Below are 6,669 nucleotides of genomic sequence, written 5' to 3'. Positions count from 1 at the left end.
AACAAATTAAATCATCCCGCAACACCGGATTCCACATAGAAAACGCGGGCGGACAGCCAGAAAATGAAGCAGTTCTTCCGTAAAGCATTGGAATGCTCATTGTAAAGAGGATGCGGTTCGCTTCTGTTGAGCGTGTAGTGCGGCAGAATAACTATTCTACTAATATTAGTAGAATAGACCGGCTGTATATATATATATATATATATATATATATATATATATATATATATATATATATATATATATATATATATATATATATATATATATATAGGGTCACGCTATTCGTCATCCTGGGTGAGGAATAGTTATTCTTCACCCCCCTCTATTTTACCATCAATGCACCATAATTTTATGTTCCTTAAGTTTTGTCTTATTTCCGACGCAAAAAAGGACCGTAAGAAAATATATAATCGCCGTAAAAAATATTTTATGTTATTCAAAATTACAAACGTAAAAACATAGTCTAAAATACACATAAACTGCAAATTTTCTTGTTTTATGACCTATATTTTTATTTTCTTATGTCAAATTTTACGTAGTGAATCAATAGGAATGTAACTATTTGAATTCGAAACGTAATTTAATTATGAAATGATTGTAAGATTATCTCGGGTGAAGAATAACTTATTCTGCACCCTGGGTGATAAATAGTAACACTATATGTATATGTGTGTATATATATAGGACAGAGCTATTCTATTACTAGTAAAAAAATAATATTCTGTTACCCTCGCGCCCTATATAGGAACGGCGAATCTAACATAAGAAGCCCACCCGCCCAATTCTTCCCGACCCGAAAACAAAAAGGGGGAAAAAGCTCCACCCCACACCTATCGTCTTCAACCCATGACGACCGGCGCCCCCGATCCAGCCCTGCTTCCCCCGACACCCGAGCCCCCTCTCACCAGCTCGCGGCCGCCACGACGAGCTCCCTCCCCACCAGGCATCGCTGTCGCGACGAGCCCCCTCCCACAACCGCGCCGCCGCCCACCTCGAGCCCCCTTCCACCGCCGCACCGCCGCCGCGACGAGCCCCCTCCCACCATCGCGCTGTCGCCCGCCCCGAGCCCCTTCCAAGCAGCGCCCCGTCGCCGGCCCCTAGCCCCATCCTAACAGCGCCCCGCCGCCGCCCCGATCCCCCTTCCACCAGTGTGTCGGCGTCGCCTCTGCTTCCATGGCCACGGCACCGATTTCCCCTCCACCGCCGCCCTGATTCACCACCTCCGGACTGCTTCCCCTCCCACCTTGGACCTCCCACCTCCCTGGACCAGCTCTGGCCGTCCTCGAGTTCGCCTCCTCTCTCTCTGGTAATCGACGAATCTATTTATGAGCATATTAGTTTGTCATTTCATCACATCGTCAGTTCGCCACGGCCACCGCCTCTCCATCCACGCAACCTCACCACGGCCAGTACACAACCACCACCCCTGTCTGTTCACAGCAACCATCCCTGTCCGTTCACCTGTACAAGATGTCGATGCCGAGGTACGTGTTGGCTCGTGTTAAGTGATGAAACAGAGAGGGTTGGATGAATGGACGCTAGCTCGGATGTATTGCTTAGAAGCGGTGCTTGAACCCATTTTGAAGAGTGAAATCCATAGATGTTTTTGTATTTTTATACATAAAAAACCAAAATTTTCAGTTCACCTTTGTGTGTGTTTTGGAGATCATCTTACATTTCAAACACCAAACCGACACCCCTGGAGGTTCACCATTTTATGTTTTTTAAATTCATCTTAAAAAGCATAAAAAAACTATGTGTTATTTTGTCATTCACACAAGTTCAGGTATACATACTGCACAAGTTCAAAAATCTGAAGAAACAAAGCTCAAACCACATTCAAAAATTGTTTCCTTCATAAATTATTTGTTTTTGGTTAATTCGGTATTATGGACAGTACAAATGCACATTGTTTTGTAGTACATGTGTATATTGTGATTGTAATTGTGACTTGGAGTTCAGAATAAAGATAACAAGAAGGTACATAGAAGAACCCAAAAACATTCGGTTGTTCTTGAAACCTAAAGTTCAGTTCAACATGTTTTTCTATCATCAGCTCATCAAGAACCCCAGAAATGGTTCAATGTGTGTGTTTAAAAAAATAGCTGGCTATATATAAAAAATCAGTAGCTCGGCAAAAAGGAGTTCATATCAGTTCAGACTTGAGAGGCCCTGTAAAATCACCAGTCTTTGAACCTTTAACCTATCATTATATTGCTGACTTCCCCCATATATTTAACTTATGTAGTCCCCTGGTAACTCAACTATAGTAAGAACTCTCCATGTTTCGTGTAAGTCCTTTATAAAAATTGACATGAGGGATGTTACATATGGTATTTTGCAAAGTTCTGGAGATCTTCTATGCTTAGTTTTCTGTTAGTTTATATTGCATTTAGTTTTGAGAAACAAAAACTTCCATTGCTTTGAAAATGAAGGATAATCTTCAGATATTTGATCATTGCCCTATCTACCCCAGCATGCCGCCCTGCCCGACCATGGCTCCTTGTCTCCACTACGGGATCCCGGCCCGACAGGCTCCCCGGAGCGTGTCTCGCCAGGTCGCCTCCTGGTAGGATCCGCTGCCTCGGTTTCATCAACCGTCGTCGCCTCTCCACCATGTCTCCTCCCCCAACCCCTATCCAGTTCCAGCGACCTCCACCAGGTGTGCGTCGGTCTCGCCGTCCCATGTGGTAATGCAGATGTGTTCTTTGTGTGGTAAAGATTTTGACAGTACACTATGCAAAAATTTAAAAACTACCAAAAGTTCAACTTGCAAAACCATAGCAGTTCTATAATGCAACACGCATCAAATTAAAAAATTGCAACCATATCTTGAAGCACCATGCTCTCACCCAGAAGTTTGAAAAAAATTGTGGCTTTCAGTTTTGGTAACAAGTTTTCGTTTAAAATGTGACTGCTGATTCTTTCATTAATGAGCTTTATGTATTATCTTTCCTTTGTCTTACTGTAGGAAAATATGGTGGCTTTCAGCAAGTAATCTTTCTCTAACGGGGATCCGATGCTTGCGCCACCGAGAGCCTGATCCTGCTTGTTGCATGCTCACGGTGACCACAAGCATTGTAAGAAAAAAGCTTTGGTGTTCTTGTTTTGTTCAAATGTTGTGTGCAGAATGTTTTAAAAAAATCCTAAAATTTGAGTGTCTTTTACTTCTTTGTGGTAATGTGGACATGTCGAAAGCAGCCCACGCGTGCCGCCACCACCATCGTTTGCTGCCCCTCGGCACGCACAGTCGTGGTCGAGCTTTAGTTTCAGTGCAATTCTTATTTTAGTTCTCAGAATGCTAGAAATGCAGGATATTTGTGTGAATCTTGCTTGTTTCAGAGAGAAAAAGAGTTGGTACTTGCATCACATGGTGTACTGAACAAACATACGCATGCACATAAACATGCTAACAACTCCTCTTGCTATACACATGCTTGTACTTGTTTATTTTTCTTGTTTGGAAAATGGTTTCCTTTCCTCCTAACAGCTTTTCTCAAATTTCATTTAATTTAGTTTCAAATCAAACCAGAGCTAATGCATAAATGTCATTGGGTGAGGTTGCTAGGAAGATTTGCATTAGAGAATGCTTTGTTGGAAAAGCTTCTATTAGTATTATTAACAACAAAACTCTCGGTGGACATAGACCGTAAATCTTGAGACTATTTTCGCCATTTTTTGCCCTTTAGTGTTTGGAAATTCTAAACTTTGTTGATTTCAACTTGATGAATACAAAGATATATGCCATGAGTTTTAGATTATATCTCTGCTGTTGTAATTGCTTGTTGGTGTTTATTAGTAGATATACATGTATGAGTTCGCTCCTGACTATTGTAATAAAGTTTTTTAGGATTTGGAAGTATCTAGTCTGGATTGGCAGTGTACATACATAAAAATTAATCCCTGATGGATATTTAGGAATCACTATTTTTCTGAACAGGGTAAGATGATTCAATATGGAGTACAGTTGTTGTTGAATATGACTTGTGTACTTGCTAGACAATAGTGTATGAACTTTTCCGATGCATATAGCAAGCCGAGAAAAAAAGAGGACTTGTACAACGCTTCTCCAGGTTGTCTGCTACGACACTCTCTCACAATAATCTCTCTATTTCTCTGCTTCTGCTATTAAAATCCTTACATGTGTTGTTCTGCTGATTGAGTACTTTGGGAAGATGCGAAAAGAACATGTTTAGATGGTTGCTTTTCATGTGTATCTGTCACTATTCCTGTGAGTACCAATTTTTTTAAATGTTTATTTTGTGCTCCCGCGTATGTATTTGGGCAGTACAAACACATCATTATAGTGGGTATAGATGCGGCACCATGGGCAGTACAAAGACATCGTCATAGTGAGTACACATGTGGGCATGTGGCACCTTGGGAAGTACAAACACATCGTCATAGTGAGTACAGATGTTATGCAGTATGCATCTTTTTAATACAAAATTTTTAAAAGTTTCTTTCTGAACTTCTCCCAATTAATATGCATGAACTTGATTATCTTTTTAACATGTACTTGTATCAGCTTCTTAGATTTTGTGTGTGTGCTTGTAACACAATCAGTTCAGATCTCGAGAGACCACAAGTTCAAGTTCACTAGCATCTATAAATGCTGGTAGCACTACTAGTGTTTACAAATTTGTACCTAAGAACTAAGCTTGCATGTTGTTACTTCTATGGAGGCACTGACCACATAATTTTTTTGGACCAACCACTGACCTGAGAATTTGACAAGGTGCTCATTGTATTCTCTCAGTCTTGATTGTCTTGCAGTGCTTATAAGCTTGACATCTTTGATGAATCTAGCCCGAACCGAAGCTTGTTGGCGAGCCGGGTGGTGGGCCAACCACAAGGCAATGCCGCCGGCAGGGCGCTAGACGGCCGCCGAGCGCGGCATGAGCCTTTTTGACCCCATTTCCAGGTTCAGCGCCAATGATCTTGCCATGGGGTTCGCGAAGGTGCTAGCTAGCCTTTGCTTCCATTTTCTTCAAAAGCTCTGCTAACCCATTAGCCACTGATAAGATGACTTCGCTTCCAAGTAGCCGCTCAAAGTAGTGGTCATTTAATGAAAATGTTTCCTATAAAACCAGTTTCTAATGTTTACATGTACAGGCATAATATGCAGTATGCTGTTCCATTTTTGATTGAATTGAAACCACGTAAAATGCAAAGACTTATGATAGTCACTGAATCAGCAGTACCATCCATTTTGTTCGCATAGAGACAAACCCGTACAGATACTTATGAGGCACCAGATATTCCATTTTCTTGTGCAGTTGTGGCTCCACGTTGTTGACCTCCCAGAAGAACCTTCACTATGCCCTGAATTTTACTAGCTCAAGTGTCATGCTATTTCCTATTTGCCTTTGTGTCACAATTACTTTGTTACATTAGATTAGAGAAGGTATTACATATATCCTAGGAGTATGTTGTTCTTTTGTATATTGAACTGAAAACCAGTTAGTGCAAAAGTCTAGAACTACAACCATCAAAGAAGTGCCAGTATCTTCATTTTGTTAGAAATATATGCATTTTTGTCTATATAAAGGACAACAAAAATATGTGTTGTATGTTAAAAGAACCTGAGATGTTCAGGAAAGAGTTTCAAAATAAAAAGGTTCTAGCAGGCCATATATTGAATCTGAGAAAGTTCGGAGATGAACAATAAATAAGTATAATAACAACAAAGAAAAAATTACTGATTGGTTTACTCTAAGTTTCCACTGTTTAAGTTCAGCTCAATTTCTAATTTAAGTTCAGTTCATAGGAGTGCTTGTAATCAATTAGTTTGGTCTAACTTATGTTCCATGAATTTCTAGTACCCTAATAGACTTGGTAGTGACATGAGCTCCCTCTCCACCACTCCAGGATTTGCAGCGCTGTCCTAGTCCAGCCCCATGGCATACATTAACTTAGTTGTTATAGCAAAAACAGTACAGAACTCTATTTATTTTTATTTTTGAACATATGATGTTACTATACATTAACTTGGTTGTTCTTATTACATGGACTTGTACATTGCCTTCTCAGGTTGTGCGTCTACTACCCAAAAGTCCGCAATACTTCAACGGAAAATGTCTACATCAGTTATAACTCAAAAAGACCATAAGTTCGGAGGAAGAAAAAGATCACCGGCACTTTTGGTCCACACAGGCCGTCAGAGGAAGAAAATTGTTTCTTCATTTTGTTCAGGTTGCTCTAGGATTTGTCAATGTTCTGGAGGGAAGTAATTAACTTGGGGTTTGGAGTCGTACCTACTGTGTCACCAAATATGTGTTGAATAGTTCTATTCATCTCCATACATAAGTTCAAAGATTTCAGATTTTCCCTAGTGGTTGTTGATCGGAGAGATGTGTATTGATGTACCTTTCCTGCTGGATCCTTCTTTTAAATAAATGTTTGCTATTTTTTTTATAGGAATAATTATTTGCCGTATGTGATGTGATCTGCAAACTATGTATCCAGTTTTGATTCTTTTTGTTCGTCTAACATAGTACAAAACATTTAATGATCCATTATATCTAGATTTATTTGAAACATTGATTTAATTTTAAATGAAAAGCACATAATTTTTCATATGTACTTGTACATATTCTTATCATGGTTGTGCGTGTGCTACACAAAATATTTGAAGCAATTTAGCAAAGATTATATTTCCATCGG

General features: G+C 39.9%; 1 long non-coding RNA gene across 4 annotated transcripts; it reads left to right on the top strand.

Moving 5' to 3' along the window:
• The first annotated feature begins 796 nt into the window (after positions 1–796).
• LOC123188594 (uncharacterized) lies at positions 797–6,422 on the top strand. Of its 4 annotated transcripts, XR_006494948.1 has the most exons (4): positions 807–1,487; positions 2,480–2,693; positions 2,975–4,964; positions 6,037–6,422. It is a non-coding gene; the product is annotated as an uncharacterized lncRNA (long non-coding RNA). The 4 variants fall into 4 exon arrangements; XR_006494946.1 differs by having other exon boundaries at positions 799–1,487; positions 2,975–6,422; XR_006494947.1 differs by having other exon boundaries at positions 800–1,487; positions 2,480–2,665; positions 2,975–6,422.
• Positions 6,423–6,669: the final 247 nt, after the last annotated feature.

This window comes from Triticum aestivum, chromosome 2A (assembly GCF_018294505.1).
Source record: "Triticum aestivum cultivar Chinese Spring chromosome 2A, IWGSC CS RefSeq v2.1, whole genome shotgun sequence".
In the NCBI taxonomy this organism is placed as follows: Eukaryota; Viridiplantae; Streptophyta; class Magnoliopsida; order Poales; family Poaceae; genus Triticum; species Triticum aestivum.
This window is presented reverse-complemented; position numbering and strand designations above follow the sequence as displayed.